General features: G+C 39.5%; 1 protein-coding gene across 2 annotated transcripts in view; it reads right to left on the reverse strand.

Annotated features, from left to right (window-relative positions):
- Positions 1 to 18,920, reverse strand: part of PDZK1 (PDZ domain containing 1) — a 34,759-nt gene extending 15,839 nt beyond the window's left edge. Inside the window, exon 1 of one of the 2 annotated variants that reach the window (XM_003769857.4) lies at positions 18,774 to 18,920. The gene's annotated coding sequence lies outside the window, so the exon portion shown is untranslated. Of the gene's footprint in view, positions 1 to 10,315; positions 10,398 to 18,773 lie in introns of those variants that run through there. The other variant, XM_031967410.1, reaches the window with a different exon arrangement.
- Between the last annotated feature and the right edge of the window lie 3,663 nt (positions 18,921 to 22,583).

The following is a 22,583-nucleotide window of genomic DNA, read 5'->3' on the forward strand; positions in this document are numbered from 1 at the left end:
CTCTTGCTACAATGGAAAGCAAAGAATCTTTGATGAAGGTACCTACAGACCTGCCCTCTGCACCAAGAGACAACCTGGCACAATACCTTGCCCATAGTAGAAGATCAATAAAGATTTGTTGATTTAAAAAAAAAAAAAAAAAAAGACAAGGCCATCTATGAACCAGTAGAGAAAGGCGTGGCTAGCTAAGCCACTCTCTGAATTCTCCAGATACAGAAAAAAAAACACCATAAGGTGAGTCATTCCCAGGCCATTTTTTGGATGCATGGCTGTCAGGTACAGCTCCCTTTGTAATCGCAGCTCCATGCCCAGCATCTTACTGGACAAGGCAGATCCGATCCGAAATAAAACAAGGCAAGCCTTAGGATTTGTGATACTAATATTCAAAACTAGGCTCAAACTTCTCCTTTGGAAGGTAAAGCCTTTCCCAACTGCCCTGAGCCTCCAAGTGCTCAAGCCTTGCCTCTGAGATTTTTGCCAATTTGCCCTCTATCTATGTACATAGTCATTTACATGTCATTTTCAATTAGATACTGTGAGCTCCCTGAGGGCAGGGATCATGTTTTTGCCTTTCTTTTTATCTTAGTACAGCTCCTGGCACATAATAGATGCTTTAAAAAATGTTTGGTGACTGAATGACTGAACTGGGCAATATGTGATAGCTCACACTGATAATCAGGAATTTAGGAGAATCCCAAATAATTCAAAAGTATAGAAGCTTAGCTTAAGCACTGTTCTTATGTTTGGGGAGCCCCCTTTTTTAAAGGCTTAAAGTAAAAGCAACTCGCCCCAACTAACAGAATTCCTTCACATGCTCCTTTATCCACTGCATCCAGATGGAATATAATTCTTCTGTCCTCATTGTTGGAATCTGAACCCCACCTTCACAACCAGCAGTCCTGGTAGGTACAGAAGGGCAGACTTTCTGGTTGTGCCCCACAGCCCCTCCCTAGCTTCATCAAGTCAAAATTCAAAGGCCAGAATATGTATGCAGCAGGTGCCAGGCAGATGTTTAAACGAGGCTCCCCTCAGAGCGGTAGAACAGAATTTGGGTATATTCAGAATGGTCAGAGGGCTGGGTCTGGAGTCAGGAAGACTCATCTCCATGAGTTCTAATTGAGCTTACTAGCTGTGTGACTATGGGTAAGTCACTTATCAGTTTCTTCATCTGTCAAATGACATGGAGAAGGAAAAGGCAAACTACCCCTGTGTCTCTTGCCAAGAAAACCCCAAAGGGTATCAAGAAGAGTTGCACATGATTCACACGTGCAAGGAATTCTGCAGAGTGCTGGGGATACAAACAAAGACCAAACCCTGTCCCTTCCCTCCAGAAGCTCCCTTTTAAGGGGAGAGAACATGTGAAGAAAGGATTCAACACTTACAGACTCAACAGCCAATTGTTTGTTTTGCAAATTGGTTTGTTGAAAGTGAAGATGCAAATGTTAATAATAGAGATTAAACTTTCAAATATGAAGTTCACACTTCTTTTGGAAAAGTCAGCTGTTATTTGCTAGCACACTCTTGCATGTAAGAGTACCATGTACCACTACTAGGTACAATACAAAATAGATAGAGTGTAGGTGGAAAATAATTTCAGAGAGAAGGCACTAACAGCAGAGAGAAAGGTCCCTGCAGAAGAAGATAGGAATTTGAGATGAATCTTAAAGGAAGCCAGGGAGGAAAAAGGTAAGGAAGAACAACATTCTACACCTGGGGACAGTGAGAGCAAAAACATGGAGCCAGGAGATGAAGTATCATGTTCAAGGAAGAAAAGAAAGTTCAGTCGAGAGCAGCTAGGTAGTGTACTAAATAGAACACCAGTCTTGGAGTCAGGAGAATCTGAATTAAAATTCGACCTCAGATGCTTATTAGCTATGTCACTCTAGACAATCCTACTATCCTACTGCCTAAAAATAAAAAGGAAAAAAAAAAAAAAAAAAAAAAAAAAAAGCCCAGTCATTTCAGAAGACTTAATATCCTATTGCCAGAAACTCATAAAAGTCTGCACAAGATCCACTTGGGTTTATTGACATTTCTATTGTTCTTCTAATCTGTGGAAATCATAGGGTCTCTTTTAGGCTCAAAACCCATATTACCTGTCTACAGGAATTTCTAATAACTGATCCATTTCATATGAATGTGAAAATTTCCTGTCTATCATTGTAAAAGTGATAGATAACATGGAATGCCATTCTAATTATTTTATTAAAGATATAATTACATGACATTGCCAACATTAAAGTAATTGGAATGAAAGCTCTTTTGTTAAATGAGCTAATTTAATGAAAAAACAAAAATAGAATATCAGTTTTTATGTAAATGAAAATTTCTAAAATCTCTTTTTCGCCTAAGCAATCATCCTACAGCTTTTTTCCCTTTATTTCATTTTCTTCCTTCATGAATAGTACAACATTAGCTCACACATTTGGAATGAATAGAATTTGAATCAATAAAGTCTTAAAATATTCTGCCTGTTGGAGTCCACTGTGAGCTACTTTTAAAAGAAAACTCTAGTAATTTATATTAATCTACAAATTTCCAGAAATTTTCTTTTTGTCTTCATCAATATAAGGAACTATTCATGAGGAAGCTTTCTTTACCAGCAAAGATCAGTAATTGCTCTGCAATGTATAATCTTAAGAGAGTTCTTTGTGTCACCAAGAGGTAAAATGTCTTGCCCAGTTACATTTTCAATGTCTCACAGTCATTTTTAAACATAGCCACCATTCAGTTTTGAATTTAGAAGTTGAGGAGGCTCAATGCCAGAGTTTTATCCCCTGTGTCCAGGTGATATCAACAGCCTCAATAGAAGGGAGTCTCAGGCCTGTTTTGCCACTTAGAAGGGAAGCAAGCACACCAAATTCTGAAATAGAGATTCCAGCTTGGAGGAGTTTTTCTATTTCAACACCCCTCTTCCTCACTCATATCCCACCTAACCACTTCCTGAGGAGCCCCAAAGATCAGAAGTTATCTGTGTAAAAGTTTGTAACAAGTAATCATCACTAAATTTCCATGATACCATATACTTCTTTACAGATTTTTCTCTCCCAGTTCAGATGATCCAGATGAAATATTAAAAAATGAAAAAAAGCAGAAATTAGTCTGAACTCCAGGGGGGAAAAAATCAATATTTGTCAGAAAAGATCTTTGTGCAAGATACAAGAAAGGAATATCTGGCTGATGGTCAAGATTCTAGTAGAAAAGGATAAAAACCAAGACAATTAGGGTTTCTTCCTCTTTTTTTGAAGAGCTGTTAGAAGTGTTGTGATAAGTCCCAGTGAGGAAGCCTCTACCTAGGAATCCAGGGAAGTTGAAATGCAACTTCTGGTCAAGTAGAGCTGCCGGGAGCACAGAAAGGAGCCCCAGGACATGTGAGTGATTTAACTCTGCCAGTGTAGATCAGAGACACATTCTTCCTGACCACCACCACTAAGTCCATGCAGTCTCTCTGGGATTTATCATCAGCCATGATCATTAGCAAGGATAAATAGCTTGGATTACAAAACAGCCTACTTCTAAAGGACCTGGATAAAAACAACCAAGATTGAGGTAGAATGCATAATATAGTGGGAAGGAAAATTTGCCTCAGAGGCAAGAGAATTTTGCAATGATTCCAGGAGCAGGTTAAGTGGAAAGTTAATGTGATATGGCTTTGTGCCTAATTGAAGTGGGAAGCATCCAAGAAAGAACAGAAGCCACTGGGTGAGTTTTGTTTTCCCCCCAGGGGGAGGCAACTAAGAGAGCTGTACCCTTCTATTTTGAGCCCAAGATTAGACCACATTCTTTAGTCTCCTGTCATTTGCACCACTTGCAGCCTCAGGGAGCTAGTCTGCTCAAATCAGAGTAACTCTTAGGAGAAAGGGAGTCCATCATTCAAATAAGAATTAACTCCATAATATACCCAATAAGTGATCAATCAGCCTTTCCTTAAGTACTAAGGAGGAGGAAAGGGACTAGTTCCCAAGGTCCTCCATTGCACTTTAGGACTTGATAGAGTCGGGTTAGAGTTGGGTTAGGATTAGGGTTAAGGTTGATTAGCATGCCAGCCTGAGCTCAGAAGAGTTCAGATCTGGTCTTCAGACACTGACTAGCTGTGTGATCCTAGATAAGTCACTTCAGTCTGTCTGCTTCAGTTTCTTCATCTATAAAATGAGCTGGAGATGGAAATGGCAAACCATTCTAGCATCTTTGCCAAGAAAATCCCAAGTAGGGTCACAGAGTCAGACATGACTAAAAATGACTAAATAATAACTTATTGTAAGGAAGTTATTTATATATATATATATATATATGTATATATATACCCCTCTACAATTTCCACCCATTGCTCTTACCTCTCTCTATGCTCTGAGGCCATACTTTGAGATTAGACTAGTTTTTCCATATAGCCCTCCACTATAGGACCATTTTCACTGAATACCTCCAAGTTAATTATTCCCGGTTGGTTCCCAGATGGAATGGTCAAAGCTCTGACCAGCACAGCAAGGCTGAGAATGCCAGGATTAGGAGCACTATAATACCAGATACTTTGACTTCACCTTTGGCCAACATGACTGATAAAAATTAGTGGATGAGTTCTTAAAGTTGTTAAACAGATTTTAGTCGAGTTCAACCTCCCATTTTATAGATAAAGAAGCTGAGGGCAAAAGAGACTGTGTACCTTGAGCAATTATACTAATTACTGAATAACTGCACTGATGACTAAAACTGCCTCCTTCCTAAAGGGAGGTTAACATCCTTGGCCACACCTAAGCTATTTTGAAAACCAGTGCATCTAGCAAGAAACTAATTTTTTTTTTTTTTTTTTTAAATAAAAGAGGGTCTGTAACCTCCATGATCCTGTATCCTGAACCAAGAAAGGACTAGCAGGACTTGGTCAAGAAACCTGGAAGAACCCTTGCCTGGGCTAACTACAGAAATCCAAGTCTATTCTTTAGAATACAAGCGATTCTCTTCCCCTAAATGCACGGCTATACCATATGTACTCAGAACACAGTGGGCTACCTGAGCTCCATTCTAAGCCCAACTGCCTGGGACCCTGTAGGTAAATTGTTCACACACACACACACACACACACACACACCTACTTCTGAGCCCTTCCCCCTGCCACTGACAAGTACAATTCATTTCTCTGAGCCATTTTCACTGTCCAGTAAGTTTAAAATTCAACAAACATTTAACACTAAGTACCAGAAAATTGGGTTTAAAATGTACTTTTTAAAAACCATGTTTACCGGTCATCATAGGTCTATTTTCCTTTTATACTGATAATCATTCAATGTCCCTGAGAATTCACCTCAGATCCCAGGACTGTGTTTACCCCATCATAGTGTGACACTGTCAATATTTCAGCCTCTTTTTTACAATGTGTTTGGTTAAGATAGAGACAGTATGATATAATAGGGAAATAGAGGATTCTGTTCTCTGCAAAGAGCCTGGATTCAAATCCGACTACTATGTGGCCAGATCTACCTCTGCTATTCTGGAAGAACTGACTGCTGTGTATGGAAACTGGCGTGTTTGCTTCATGAGTTGCAACCAAAGTGCTCAGAATTGTAAGAATCAGTCAGAAATATAGATAAGGAATGTCATTTTATCAGGAAGTCCTAGCAAACGTAAAGTGGGGGTTATAATAGCCCTTACTTTACAAGATTGTTGTGATAATCAAATGAGATCATGTTTGTAAAGTGCTTACTTAGCACAGGGCCTGGCACATAGGAGATCCCTAATAAATATTGTTACCCCCCCCCCCCACCTATAACCTTATCTCAGGCAAATCTCTTAACCTCCCTGGGCTTCTTTTTCCTCAGCTATAAAGTTAGGAAGGTGGACTAGATGGCCTCCCTCCCAGTTCTACATCTATGATCTGACATAGGGATACTTTTCCAAAGTTATTTTGGGCATCAATACTTTGGGACTTAAAATATAATAATAAGAGCTGATTACAACCTAAGATCTCTTCCAACTCTGAGATTTAGTGAAACACTGGTCCTTGCTATGGGAAAAAAGAGAACAGAGTAAGCAAAACTTGAAAGAGTTATTGGGCATTTTTTGGTAATTGAACAAATTCAGGCTATTTTCATATTGAATAATGCATACATTGATTATATTTTAATACATATTTCTTAATTAAAATATTAGAGAAGAAAACATCACTTGGCATCAAAAATTTCTCATAAAACTTTCACCATGTCAAGATGTTTCACAGAACCCAGTTTGAGAAATATTAATACAACACAACTCAATAAAGCATGGGGATTGGAATTTTAGTGTCTCAGTTTTCTCTTCAAAAGCCCAAATACTCAGGGAAAGGCTGAGAGAGGCAGTAGAACAGTGATCAGGGAGATGGGCTTGAAACCATATACTCATGACCTGCTTCTGACACTTCCTACCTACATAAGAAAGGAAAGAGGAAGGGGAAGGGAGAAGGAAAGGGGAAGAGGGAGAGGGAGGGGAGGGGAAGGAGAAGGGGAGGGAAGAGAAGGGAAGAAAGCTCAACTACTATTAATCATATCATACACATCTATGAATCTATCACCTCTCAGGGGACAAGCAACATTTTATCATAAATCTTCTGAAAATATGGCTGGTGATTACACTGATCACAAATCTTAAGTCTTTCAAAGTTATTTGTCTTTACTTTGCTGTTGCTATGGTATAGATTGTTCTCCTATCTCCACTCACTTCACTTTGCATCAGCTCATAAAAGTCTTTCCAGGTTTCTATAAAATTCCCCTTTTCATCATTTCTTACAGAACAACAATATTCCACTATATCAATATACCATAATTTGTTCAGCCATTCCTTTTTCGGCACCACCTTAGTTTCTAGTTCTTTGCTACCATAAAAAGAACTGCTAAAAATATTTTTGTAGGCATGGATCCTTATTCTCTTTCTTTATTTTCTTTGGAGTACAGACCTAGTAGTGGTATTGCTAAATTAATGGATATGCCTAATTGTTTTAAGATTAGGATAGACATTCAGGGTAAAGGAGAAGGGAGAAAAAGCATTTATTAAATGCTTACTGGGCACTAGGTACTAAGTGCTTTCCAAGTATTATTTCATTTCATTTTATGGGCCAAACAAACAGAAGCCAGGTCACTCCACCCAGGAGCTCACCATATTAATGCAGAATTTAGCATGGATCCTAATCAGCTTAGCCTACTTCCACTCTGAACTCCTGAGCTCAAGTAATCCCAGCCTCAGCCTCCCCAGCAGTAGGGATTACCGCTGTATACCCCACCTCAGCTGTTCCCATTTAACACCTTTTGGGGCACAATTCCAAATTGTTTTTCACAATGCCTGTGACCAGCTCACAGTTCTACCAATAGTGCAGTAATCCACTTGTTTAGTGGATTTTTAGTTCAGTTAAGTTTAGTCCATGAGGCAGAGATGGCACTGTCCTTAAAGGAGGTACCTCTACTCACCCCAAAGTCCTGTCGTGTTAATGCAGAATTGTATCAACAAAAAAAGCGATGCCATGGGGGAAAATATAAAATTGCAGTAGGGGAAGTGTGGGATTCTGCACTTAATTTCTGTAAAAGATGCTACCTTGAGAGCCCAAGTGCCAAAAGAAAATGAGAAACACAAGAGTGAGGTGTGTGTGTTGGGTAAGAGGAAGGAAATATCAGAGCAGAGGAAATAGCAGTCCCCTTGTCAGTCTTTATTTTTGAAAACCCCACCTACTGAAAAACTTGCACATTCTTTAAAGCTACATATTCCACAAAGTCTTCCAGACCAAATTCTCCCCATCCTGCCACTGCCCTTTATGGGTAATATTTCTTTCCTTTTTTTGATCTCACATAGCACTTTGTATCTCCCCAAAATAATAATGGGTAATAAATATGATGCTTTATAATAACAAAGCACATTTTATACATTACTTCATCTGGGCCTCTTAAAAATCCCAAGGCTCCCTTCATCATATTTGTGCCACTAGCAAATCTTGGAACAGTGATCTTTGTATTGATTTCTATTAAAGTCCTAGAACAGAGTATTACTGGGGGGAGGGGCTGCAAACACCTAGAAAAGGAATTACTAAAAAGCCAAAATGACTTCAAAAAGAACAGATCAAAGCCAGATGAACTCATGTCATTTTTTGACAGTTACCTAAATTGGAAGATCAAGGAATATTGGAGAAATAGTTTACTTAGAGTTAGGCAACTGACAAGGTCTCTCACTTAGTGGACAAAGTGGAGAGAAATATGTTAAATGATGGTATTTTGGAATATACTAATTCCCAGCTTCTTAAACTGTATTTTGCAACCCCATGTGGGTCTCAATACTGAATATGGGAGTTGTGAAATTATGCCTTATTGTCAGCAAATATTTGATTTGTATACCTATTTTATATACTTATACTTATATATATATATATATATATATATATATATATATATATATATATATACTTATATACTCAGGGGTCACAAATGGAAAAAATTTAAGAACCTTGAACTGACAAGGGAAGCCTCGAAATCTGAACCTCATCAGTACCAGCTGACCCCAAAATTAGTTGTTAATATTTCTGAGTCAATTTACAGACCTCTAATGGTAAGCTTCAAAAACCTGTATTTGGTCTGATGCTGTTTGATATTTTTATCAGCAACTTCGCCAAAGCCACAGATGGCATGTTTACCAGATAGTTAACACATTGGATGAAGAGTCAATTTTTTTTTAAATGGGCTGAATCTAAGATTATATTTAATAGAGATTAATATGAAATCCTGTAATTGGGCTTAAAAATCAATTTCACCTATATAAAATGGTAGAAGTTAAACAGTAGTTCATGTGAAAAATAACCAGTTGGTCCAGAAGAAACCAAGTACATATCTGATATCTCAACCTTCAGAAGGAACAATTCTTTCCCCTGATATCCCCAATCGGGCCCTTATACTTTTCTGAAGATCACCAGTCAGACTGATTTCTTCCAAAGGCTAAGTTGGATAAGAAGTTGAATGAACTCCATGTTGAAAAAGGAACCAAGAGAGACAGACACGGAGCAGCTAGGGGGTGCAGTGGACAGAGCACCAGCCATGGAGACAAAAGGAACTGAGTTCAAATGCAACCTCAAACATTTACTAATTGTTTATGATCCTGGGCAAGTCCCCTAAACCTCACCTGCCTCCCCCCCCAAAAAAAAAGTTACAGACAGACACTAATAATAAAAGACAGCAATAATGCTGGTATCTAAAAACAATTAGGTCATTATACCACTGACTAGATTGGAGATTTCCCAAATTGCATCCCTTTTTTCCCAGTCTTTCATGTCTTTGTGCTTTCCTTTTATGTCTACTGCTATCACCCCAATCTAGGATCATATCTCATGTCTAGACCATTTCAGTAGCCCCCTAATTAGTCTGTTTGACCTCAGCCTCTCCACTTTCTAACACTTGATGGCCAGATAATCCAGTTTACAACTTGGAGCAATCCTTGATACCTCCCTCTTCCTCATTCCTCACAATCAATCAAATTGCCAAAACTTGGCAGTTCTCTCTGCTCAATATCTCTCACAGCCACCCTCTTTTCTCACAGTCACACCCTTATCCTCTTTCACCTGGACTATTACAATAGTCTCCTAATACTCTATTCTGTACATACCTGTCTTTTCCCTAACTGGCTCTCCTCTCCTAGAGATTTCATCAGCCTAAGGATCCCCCTCAACCAATTCAGATAGATTCTTGCTCTGCAACTTTGGGTCTTAGAAAATCACTTGGACCACTAAAAGGTGAAGGAGCTTGCTCAGTATGCACATACACTTAGCAGAGGTCAGAAATGGGCCCTGAACCTGTGTCTTCACATTCCAATGCCATCGCTCTATCCACTGCCCCACAATTTCCAATTGACTTATCTTGCTTTCCAGACTCTGCTCTACAAACCATCTTTCTCACAGCTCTCAAGTTAGTATTTTCAAAATATATGTCACTGTGTGGCTCTAAGATCTTTATGAACTTCCCAGACTGGTATTTAAAAACCTTCAGAATGTGGCTCCCTTCCATCTTTCCAGCTTTATTTCACATTACTCTCCTTCATAAACTCTAAACCATCCACTTGTGGAACTCTACAACACATTACTTGTCTCTGCCTTTGTACAGGATGTCCATTATACCTCTGCCTCTTAGAATCCCTAGCTTCTTCTCCATTCCCAGTGGTCCCATACAGGAGGCCTACTTCCCCTTTTTAAGAATTTTTTTTTATTCATTTCTAACTTAAAAACAAAACAAGGAAAAAAATGTCCACGTACAGAGCAGAACATGAGAGGATTCAATATAAAACAATAAATTTGCATTTCACAAAAACTACCCTAAGCTCCTACCTGAAATATAACGTCCATCTATCACACATCCAACAAATGGTTCATTTAGCTGCTGGTGAATGACATGGACACAGTGGAGAATTCTTTATTCCTTGAAAACAGATGAAAACCTCATGCTAATATAGAGCCCGCCCAGGCTTCAGGACCTGTTTGCATTCATTGGCTGCTTGAATATAGCAAATTATATCATTTTCTTAGCACCCCAGTCAACACTCCAAGACTGAGGTTACAGATGAGTTGCCAATTCACATAAATGGAGGGAGTTTCCCACATAAAGTTGCAGGTCCCAGACCTGTATATACATGTATACTTCCACATTTAATGTCAGAATAATATAGGTGTTTTGGGTAATGGTTGGATGGATGCAATCATATGCTTTCTCCAGACTGACTCACCTAATTGGAGGGTTGGAGAGGGCTTAAGTAGCATCCATTCTCAGCCCCCCATTATCATACATGTCACTAGTGGTCAGCCCTCTTCCATGTGAAGCCCAAAAAAGGGGAGCCCACCCCTTCCCAAGGCAAGTCCATTTAGCCTTGGATTTGTAAGTAATTTTTCCCAACATCAAAACTGAATTTGCTTCTTTGCAATTTCTATCCATTGAGATTTGCTCTGCCTTTTGGGCCCAAATAGAACAAATCCTCTATCCCATAGTCCTTCAGATACTCCAAAGATAACTCTCAGGGACTACTGAATCTTTTCATGGGCGAATATGAATGCATAGAGTACCAGGCCTGTAATCTTTGCATATTCAAATCCAGCCTCAGACACTTCCTACCTGTGTGACCCTGGGCAAATCATTTAACTCTGTTTGCCTCAGTTTCCTCATCTGTAAAATGAACTAGGGAAGGAAATGGCCCACCACTCCAGTATCTCCACCAAGAAAACCTCAAATAGAGTCACAAAGGGTCATACATAATTGAAATGAAGAACAAAGAGTCTTCTCCTGGGCTAACCATCCCCATTTTCTTCCATTGGTGTTCATGTCATGGACTTCAAATCCCTCCCAATTGCCTTCCTCTGAATACTCTCTATCAGTGTGGATCTTCCACAGCCACACCAGGAACAAAGTCCTGTGCTCAAAGATCACCTGTGCCCCACTTACAGCCCAAGATCATATTGGGGTTTTGGCTGTCACACCATGTGACTGACTCATCCTATACTTGGGATCCAAAATACATGTCACTGTCTGGTTCTAAGATCTCTATGAACTTCCCAGACTGGCCTTTAAAAACCTTCATAATGTGGCTCCCTCCCATCCTTCCAGCTTTATTCCACATTACTCTCCTTCATAAACTCTAAACCATCCACTTGTGGAACTCTACAACACATTACTTGTCTCTGGCTGTGTACTCTTCTGGGCTAACACCTTCAGTTGGCAGGTGGCAAAACTTAATGCCCCTAGAAGGGCTCTGATTTTGTTATGCATTGTGTAAACGATAGGTGGTAATTCCTGTGGAGAGATTTAAACTCACTAGGGAAGTCCCAGATCTTCTTCAGAAAGACTACCTCTGTCATCTTCTAATTGTGAAGGAGATTTTTATTATTATACCAAGGGCCAGACTTTCCCTTGTTCCCTGTTGAATTTCACTTCATCAGATTCAGCCCAGTGTTCTAGCCTGTGAGGGGTCCTCTAGATCCTGATTCTGTCATCTACTATGTTAGCTATTCTTTGTGTCATGTAGAAATTCAATCTTGGGGTGGCTAGGTGGCACAGTGGATAGAGCCTCAGCCCTGAAGTCAGGAGGACCCGAGTTCAAATGTGACCTCAGACACTTCACATTTCCAACTGTGTGAGCCTGAGCAAGTTACTTAACCCCTATTGCCTCAGCAAAAATAACAACAAAAGAAATTCAATCTAGGATTTTACCTAGATCATAGATGAAAATATCAAAGAGAATAGGACCAATCAGAGACCCCTGGGGCATTCCATTGACAATGAATCATTAACAGTTAATCTGAGTAACCATGCAACCAATTAGCAATTCTTTATATTGCATGTCTAATTCCGATATTCCACAGTCTACACAAGAATTGTTTGAGATTCCCTTGTTCAAATACTTTGGTAAAATCCAGGTTAACTATATCCATAGCATTCTCCTCATCTATCAGTTGCGTAATCCTGGAGGATAGTAAAAACCTGTCCTTAATGAAGCTGTTGCTGGTTCTTTGTCATCACCCCTTCCTAGCCACATGTTTGCCAACAGCTCTTTCATGATCCACTCTCGAATGTTCAAAGGAATCAAAGTCAAACTAACTGGCCTATGGTTTTCAGACTTTGTTCTCTCTCCCTTTTTTGGAAAGTCGGAACAGCTTTTGTCCACCAGTCTTGGATCCTGCTCCCATTTTCCAGCCTTTCAAATATCATTGACTGTGGCTTAGCAATCATATCTGTGATTTCTTTTAGGATATGGAGATATGTTTCATCAGAGCCAAGTCGTTTGAATTCAACAAGAGCAGCTTTTAGATTCCTTTTTAATTGTTTTTCAGTCACATTTGACTCTTCACAACCCATTTTGGGTTTTCTTAGACAAAAAAACAAAAATGGAGCTTCTCCAGCTCATTTTATAGATGAGAAAACTGAGGCAAATAAAAATGACTTAATCAGGGTCACATAGGTAATAAGTATCTGAGACTGGATTTGAATTCAGGTCTTCCTATCTTCAGGCCCACTCCTCTATCCACTGCACCAAAACCAGTGAAGTGTCCTCTTGTCTCCTTATTTACCTTAGGTATCAATTCCCTGTTAGTCATTTTTGTTATTTAATTTCTATTATAAAGTTCCTTTTTCTTTTAGAATTGAGCACTATTCTTTCTTTTTTGATAGCTAGATCATTGCCCAATCCACCCCAATCAAAGGGCCTATTCCTTCTAACTCCTTTGTTGTTCTTAACTTTCTTTGCCAGCACAAATCATTGAGCTTTAACATTTCCAACATTATTTTAAGAGTATCATCCATCATTTATATGGCACTCTTTGGCCTTGCTTCTATTTCAATATGTGTCTTTTCAAAAATCTAAGTTAGTTGGTTTGTTCCCTGTGTATCCCCATCGGTCTCTTCAGACAAATCCCTTTTTTTCTCCTCACTGGAACTGTTTCCCTTTGTGATTTCAGAGTTCCATTCAGAAACATTTCCTACTCCTTCTGGATTGACTTCCTCTGATTTTGGTTCATAGGATTCCATCTATCTTTCCACTGCATGCTCTGAAATCTACTTTCCCCAAATCTAGAGCTCCTACCAAACTATACCCAGATGTCCTTTCTTCTTCTGCCACAAGCTCTAGGATGCAGTGGTCACTTCCTCTGAGGACTGCCCTCATCTCCACCCCAGAAACCAGTTCTTCTAAGATATTAGCAAGGAAACTTGACAACTCTTCTGGGCTAACTTCTTCAGTGAACTGGTGACAAAATTTGATGCCCCTAGAAGGGCTCTGATTCTATTATTCCCCCACTGCATAAATCATAGATGGTACTTCCTGTGGAGAGATTTAAATTTCCTAGAGAAGCCCAGATACTTGCTACTCCACTGAGGCTTCCACCATAAATTCAGCCTGAGGGTGAATCCTCCAAAATAAGGTAGAGGGGGTTTTAAGTCTTCTTTCAATTAAAGCCATATTCTTTTATATCCTAATACAGAATCTAACTAATGTATCCTTACTGGAAACTGGACAAATGAGCTCAGACACCAATCACTCCCCTTCAGGAAAAGGATGGACAACTTACATCCCAGCCTGTTTGATCCCTATAGTGTCAGGAGAAATTTTCAGGACTACTTCTAAAGAAGAAATTCATCCATAATTAATGCCTCCTACCAAACTTCCAGACATTTATTCAATTCAAAAAACTCATAATAAGTGCATAGTTAAGTGTGAGTTAACTATATGAAGGGGCAGCTAGGAGATGGAGGACAAGTTTGGAGTCAACAACCTTAGACACTAGCTATGTGACCCTGAACAAGTCACTCAACCCCATTTGCCTCATTTTCTGCATCTGTAAAATGATCTAGAGAAGGAAATAACAAACTATTCCAGTATCTTTGTCAAGAAAACCCCAAATGGGTCATAAACAGTCAGACATAGTCAAACAATTGAACAACACCAACTACACCAAAAACTGAGGACTTAATGTGGGGGGGAATAACAGTCTCTACCCTCAAGTAGTTTACAATTTTCTGGGAGAAGGCAGGGATTACAACATGTGTATGTATGTGCACATACATACATATATATACATGTACATATATGTGTATATATAGTGATACTATTTAATTTGATGAAGGAAATAGCAAAAACAACTAGCAACCAGTATGTGGAAGCAAGGATGAGAAATCAGGGCAAGCTTCCACAGAAGAGATGGCACCTTAGCTGAACCTTGAAGGAAGATAAGGATTCTGAAAGAAAGTGATAAGGAGGGCATAGGAGACATACATTTACACAGAAGCAAGAGATGTATTTGAGCATGGCATTATTAAATATTTTATTTGGAGCCCTCTTTGTTTTCTCTAATCCATTCCTATGAATTAGAGGAAAGTAGAAGTCATGTAGTCCAAGCTCCCAGCCAATCTCCCAATATGAGATTCCTTTCTATGGCATCCTTGAGAAAGTTATTCAGCCTATGCTTGATCACTTACATTAAGAAGCAATTCTTTAGGGGTTTATATCTTATATCTCAAAGAGATCTTAAAGGAGGGAAAAGGACCTGTATGTGCAAAAATATTAGGGGCAGCCCTGTTTGTAGTGACAAGAAACTGGAAACTGAGTGGATGCCCATCAATTGGAGAATGACTGAATAAGTTATGGTATATGAATGTTATGGAATATTATCTAGAAGAAAAGATCAGCAGGATAATTTCAGAGAGGTCTGGAGAGACTTATATGAACTGATGCTGAGTGAAATGAGCAGGACCAGGAGATCATTGTACACAGAAACAAGATTATACGATGACCAATTCTGATGGACATGACACTTCTCAACAATAAGGTAATTTAGGCTAGTTCCAATGATCTTATGATGAAAAGAACCATCTGCACCCAGAGAGAACTGTGGAAACTTGTTAAGGACCACACCTAAGTGGAAAAAACCCAGAAAGCCTATAAAGGGTTAAAGAGAATTGTACCATTAAGAAGCGGTCAGTTCTCTGAGAGCCCCAACAGCTGTGAATCATAACATACTTGAAGGAATTGCAAATCAGTCTTTACTGTTCACAGATGTTGCTTGTGAATTGGGAATGAAATAAATTGAAGGCAAGAGGGAAGAGGAAAGATCAGAGGATGGAACTGTCTCTCAGTCTACTCATATTATTATTGTCTCACATGAAAGAATGTATTCTGCTGTTCAGAATTAGATCCCCAACAATCAGTAGTAGCTGGCTCCCATAACACTAATTGAGTGTGGATCACAACATAGCATTCTCACTTTTTTTGTTGTTGTTTGCTTGCATTATTTTCTTTCTCATTTTTTTCCTTTTTGATTTGATTTTTCTTGTGCAGCAAGATAATTGTATGAATATGTATGCATATATTGGATTTAACATATATTATTTACCATATTTAACATATAATGGATTACTTGCTATCAAGGGAAGAAAGTGGGAAGAAGGGTGGGGGGAAATTGGAACAAAAGATTTTGCAAAGTTGAAAAACTATCCATGCATCTTTTGAAAATTAAAAAAATTTAATTAAAAAAAAGAAGAAGCAGCTCTTTGGAACAATGCCAGGAACAAGACTAGACTCTGAGTCCCTTGACTATCACACCTGTTGCTCTTTCCACCAGCTATGAGTCTCTGCTCAGTATTTTATGGTGGGAAGGATGTATGAAATTCACAGAATGAATGATTTACTTACTCAAACATAATAAACAGTCTCAAAGTCTCTTGCTTGTTGTTTGTCACTAGGATGAGCACCTGACTCCAGAGTATATCTCCAAGGGTGACTAGACAATTCTGACTGATGACAAGACTTTTGGGACACTGAGATAGTTATCTTCAGTAGGATCTTTATTTCAGCTTGTTGAGGTAAATAGATGAGGATTCATTTTACTCTTTGGACCTATCATACTACAACTATCAATCCTCTCCCCACAATCTGACAGCAAATATACTCCCTAATTACCAGTCATCATTATTATAGTTCTAGCAGATACTGACCAGAAAAATAACATACAATAACCAAGTCAGCTGAGACCACACATCTTCTAGATACAAGAACTTTTCAGCTGGGCCCCAAAAGACCAATTACCCATTAAACTTTTAAAAACTCCTTTCTTTGGGCAGCTAGTTGATGAAGTGGATAGAGCACCAGCTCCGAAGTCAGGAGGACCTGAGTTCAAATATGGCCTCAGACACTTAACACTTCCTAGCTGTGTAACCTTGGACAAGTCATTTAACCCCAATTGCCTCAGCAAAAAACAAAACAAAACAAAACAAAAAAATCCTCCTTTCTCTCTTCCTTTAAGCTCAGACCTGGTCCTCAGAAGAATAAAAACTCACGTTCCTCACAAGTTTCAAGACTTAGGTGAAGTAATATTATTCACAATGAAGCTTCTGATCATTTTCTTTGATCAACTTGTGTTGAATTACCAAAAACCACAGTCCAGAGGCCCTAAGACTTTTGGGTGGGTATCTTGGTATCCCAAGGCTTGAGAGGGTTCCTTGGATATGTAGACCTTTAGCAGATGTGGACAGCCTTATTCTTCTAAACAAACATGGAACCCTTTGCATTAAACATTTCCCCAGAGGAAAGAGTGGTACATCAAAAAGATTACCCACCCTGGGGTCAGATTTCCTGATTTCAAATTTTGCCTTTATCATTCACTACCTAGTCCCTTAAACTTCTGGCCCCCATTCCCTCATTTGCATAAATGATGGGGCTTAGCTTCTGAGGTTGTTTTAGTTCTAAATATATCACCAACAAGTCACAGCAGATGCTTTGTGGCAGTCCTACCATTTTCAATAAAGGATAATTGCAGAGAATTTAAGTTTCATGGGACATACAGTGCTTACTTCAGCTAAAACGCTATAAAATTTCATGACCAAGAAAATTTCCACAATCCTTCAGAAGCTGCCAGGGTTTTAAGAGAAAAATGAGAAAAGTCTGAGAGCAGAATAGTTTCTACTGATTCCACAGGAGATAGGTACAGAAAGTGGCCAACAGTCCAAAAGACTACAGGCAATCCTTAACTTTAAAACAGAGAGAAAGTTATACCCTGTATGTTTCCACAGCCAAATGGTCTTGATAAATGGGCAGGCCAGAAAGATGAGGACAGGATAAACAAGTCTCTACTGTACTTTGTATTCACTCTGGCTGTCCAACCCGTGACAAATTCCCATGATGCCAGGACCCTAGCCACAATTTCCAGGGATTTAAGACAATGTTTCTCCACTGGCCGACTTCCTCATTGCTCTTTAACTTCTGATAAGGGGCCCACAGACTTATAAGCCCTTGTATCCTTAGTCTCCAGAACCTCCCTTAGAATAAAGAAGGAATAACTTATTGAATAATACATGGTAGGGAAACGTGGTGATATCAGCTAAAGATTGAGTTATTCTCAATTATCCAAAAAGTTTTTAACTCTCTCCCAAAGAAAGGAAGGAACTCCCACTTTCCAGAGAAGGTGTTGATAGCAAAACAAAATTATCAGGGTACTTCTAGATATTGAATTCAAGTCAAACCTGCAGTTGACCCAATAATCACTTCATTTCCTTGTGTCATCTTAGTCTAACCTGAATGTCTTTGGGTCAGAAGAAGCATTTATTAAGACTGTGCTAAGTGCCTTATAGATACAATTTCATTTGATCACAACAAAAATCTCTGAGGAATAGGTGCGATTATTATCTCCATTCAACTAGGGCAGACAGAGGTTAAGTGATTTACAGATCACACAGACAGGAAATGTGTGAGATTGTATTGAACTTAAGTTTTCCTGATTCCAGGCCCATCTCTCTATCCCATTAAGCTGCCTACATAAACTTACATCCTCCTCCGAAGCTATTTTGTCAACAATACTATGGAGACCATATGTATGGATTACTATTGTTACCCTCCCCCCCCTTCCTACTTCAGAGTAGTTAGGAGAGGGGAACCCTGAAGGAACAGCAACTTTTCAGGAGAGAAAATCAACAATCTATTTACTTTAACTTGAAAGGCAAGTCAAAGAGTTTCTTCTTAGGGCTAATTGCTTGGATGGTAACTCATTCCCCAGACCAAGGGACCATAGAAAACTAAATTATAGTTTTTCTAAAAGCCTCCTCTCACTTCCCCTCCCAGATGAAAACAGGTCAAAGTGTTTCTAGCTTTCTATCTAGGCTAACTATCTCCCCTGAGAGCTAGCTACCTATATGGGGAAAAAGAAAAACAGGGAGGAAGAAGTCCTGCCCATGCCTTCTTCCTGGCCAAAGCTGAGAGAACCCGGCAGCATTAGCAACATCACATCATGAGAAACTTGAAAGAGAAATTCTTACCTGTAACCAGGACCGAAGCTCTTTGGTTTATCCTGGAATTCTCTCACTGCTGACAGGTGCTAGACTTGGAACCTGCTGGACTTTGGTTGAACAAAGGTTGATTTAAAAGCTGATTTATTTAACAGGACCTTGTAGCCTCAGTTGAAATGACCTATGTCCCCCTCACTGCGAGCTGGCCCATAGCACTGGAACCATGAGGAACTGCAAAATCGCAAACAAACCTGAGGGCTCTGTTCTCAAGGAAGGGGAACCAGGGCTCCCTGGCAGCTATCCTGATTCTGCTCATCAATAACCTCACCCCTCTGCCCAGCCTCCCTGGACTTATTGAGAACCTTGGATGAGGAGTATAATAGAGAGCACTAGCTCTCCAGGACACTACGTGATCCTGGCAAGCCATTTCTTAATTCTCTCCCTGAGGCAGACTAGAAGCCAGTTTAACTGAGCCATAAAGCTCCAGTATTCCCCTGTTGTAGTGCGACCTGCCGATTGTAGGAGCCGGCTAAGCCCAAGACAGCAGCTGTCTGTATGGTACTTCTTCCTGTCTGCCTCTGCCTCTCTTACCCACACACAGCCCTTGAATTCTTTACCTGTCTTTTTTTTTTACAAGAAGCCTCACATCTATGGGCAATTTCTTTCTTGCACTCTCCCACACCTATCTTCCAGCTTCAGTGCCTGCTTGTCCTCCTGCCCCACACCCCCAAAGGAGGCAGCTAGAGAAGAGCGGCAGAAACAGACCCAACACAGCCTGAAGAAGCTGCCCAGCTCTGCTCCCCAGGACAGCTGGCTTGGGACAGGTGGGCCCAACCGGTTACTCTGGCATCCAGCCCAGGCCCAAGTGATGAACAAAACAGAGATCTCTATCAATATCACCCACACAACCAGGTTGGCTGGCACCAGTGCTCTTGGATGATCTGAATCCCCCAGCCCACGATTAGAAATGAGGGTGAAAGGTAGCTCAAGTTGACCCAAAGCAGAAAAAAAAAAAAAAAAAAAAAAGCTGAATCTAAACCCAGGCTGGAGACTAGTAGCCTAATAACCCTTCGGCTACCTGTGCTATACGATCTAGAAAATCAAGTTATCCTTTAGGTTTTTATATCCCCCATCTCCATACATTTCCTCGACACAAACACACAGACATACAATGCACCCTGCTCTCATTAGTGGGAGCCAGCTATTGCAAAGGGTCCTGAGCATAGGAATTACCGGAGAAGGCGGCTTAGGGCCCTCTGCTCACAGTGTACCTTCACATACCCCCACACACATACATTCAGTCCTTTGACATTTTCTCTATCCTCCTGAGACCCAGATCAAGACCCACTTCTTCAATAACTCTATCCTCAGGGACAAGTCGATGGTGCAGTAGATAGAGTACTGGCTCTGGTGTCAGGAGGATCTGAAGTCATTTAATACTTCCTAGCTGTGTGCCTCTGGGCATGTCACTTAAGTCCAATTGCCTGCCCCTCCAAAAATTATTTTAATTTAAAAAATGACTCTCCTCCTTCACCTTCCCCCACAGTGAGCTCCTCAAGAGCACTTATTATCTCTGTTACCCACTTGACCCTGACCACACACAGGCACATCTTGGAGATACTGCAGGTTTGGTTCCAGGTCACTGAGAAAAAATGACTATTACAATAAAGCTAGCTTTTTTTTTGTTCCCCAATACATATAAAAATTATGTTTATACTATGCTGTAATTTAAGTATGCAATAAATAGTACTGTATCTACAATGTTCATACCTTAATTCAGAAACATTGCTTAAAAATGCTAATCATCACCCGAGTCTTCAGTGAGTGATAATTTTTTTGCTGTTGAAAGGTCTTGCCTCAATGTTGAAGTCTGATGACTGATAAAAGGTAGTTGCTGAAAGCTGGGGGCGGGCTGTGGCAATTTCTTAAATAAAACAATAAAGTTTGATGCATAGATTGACAATAAGAGATTTCTCTGAAGCATGTGAAGCTGTGATACCATTATTACCACTGTAGAAAATTCAAACTTGGAGTCAAGCCTTTCAGATGCTGCTGCTGCTTTATTATTACTAAGGAATATTACTCAATATTGTTGAGTCTTAGGGAATAGGAAGTCCTGAGGAGGAGAGAGACAGGCAGGTTGATGGAGCAATCAGAATATACACATTTATCAATTAAGTTTGCCATCTTATGCATTGTAAAAACAATTACAATAGTAATATTAAAGATTACTGATCACAGATCACCATAACAGATAATGAAAAAGTCTGAAATATTTCAAGAATTACCAAAATGTGAAACAGGTACACAATGTGAGCAGTGCTATTGAAAAAATGATACTGATAAACTTACTTGAAGTAGAACTGCCACATGCCTTCAATTTGTAAAGATAATAATAAGTTTAAAAAATTAAAATAAAATAAAAAGCAATATTTATGAAGCACAAGCAAAGAGCAATAAAATGAGGCATGCCTATACTACCTACAAATTAATTGAATATTTATTCTACTCTCATCTTCTTCCTATGACTCTATCCTCTCTCTTCCCTCCATCCCCTACTCTACAGATAAATATGACATACTTTGTGTCATCACATAGTTTATACACTAGTAGTAATACTACTAATTTATTACTTTAAACTAGTTAAATACTAGTTTATACACCAGTGACAAAACATATAAATATCTGAAAAGTCACAGAAACAACAGAGATCTGCTCATTCGTTGGAGAATCTGGAAGTAAATACCAGAGATATAAGATATACAAATACCTTGTATAGCTTATACAAGGAAATGTGTGACTTACTGCCAAAAGAAGAGCACAGACAAGGATGGCTTTAAGTCAGAGGGAAGAAGAGATCAGGGACAACTTACCAAAGATCTGGAGGGCTTCATGGGAAAGGCTAAATTTGTGCTGGTCCCTGGAGAAAAGTCATGGTCCCATCAATCAAGGAAGAAAGAAACTTCCTTGAATCTGACCTTTTTATTTTACAGAGAACAGAATAGAGGAAAACGACTGGTCAAAATCTTGAAATGGATAGGGGGACAAGTCCAAGTAGAGGATAAAAAGACTAAGTTGGCCAGAACAGAGGACTTGGGGTGACTAGAGACAGGGAGGGGAATACTAAGAGAAAATGTTGAAATGATAAATCAGCAAGCCTCAGGTAGTCTAGTCATTTCTTCCTCTAAACCCTGACACACACACACACACACACACACACACACACTCCTCAAGAGTGTCATCAAGCTTATGCTGAGTGAAATGAGCAGGACCAGGAGATCATTATATACTTCAACAACAATACTATATGATGACCAGTTCTGATGGACCTGGCCATCCTCAGCAACGAGATCAACCAAATCATTTCCAATGGAGCAGTAATGAACTGAACCAGCTACGCCCAGAGAAAGAACTCTGGGAGATGACTAAAAACCATTACATTGAATTCCCAGTCCCCATATTTATGCCCACCCGCATTTTTTATTTCCTTCACAAGCTAATTGTACAATATTTCAGACTCCGATTCTTTTTGTACAGCAAAATAACGGTTTGGTCATGTATACTTATTGTGTATCTAATTTATATTTTAATATATTTAACATCTACTGGTCATCCTGCTATCTGGGGGAGGGGGTGGGGGGGTAAGAGGTGAAAAATTGGAACAAAAGGTTTGGCAATTGTTAATGCTGTAAAGTTACCCATGCATATAACCTGTAAATAAAAGGCTATTAAATAAAAAAAAAAAAAAAAAAAGAGTGTCATCAAGGCAAAAGCAAATTTGTGTCAGTTTCCCCCAGCATGACTTCCAAGGAAGAGGATCTGTTAAGAAAGTGGCAAAGC

The sequence above is a fragment of the Sarcophilus harrisii genome, chromosome 4 (genome assembly GCF_902635505.1).
Source record: "Sarcophilus harrisii chromosome 4, mSarHar1.11, whole genome shotgun sequence".
NCBI lineage: Eukaryota > Metazoa > Chordata > Mammalia > Dasyuromorphia > Dasyuridae > Sarcophilus > Sarcophilus harrisii.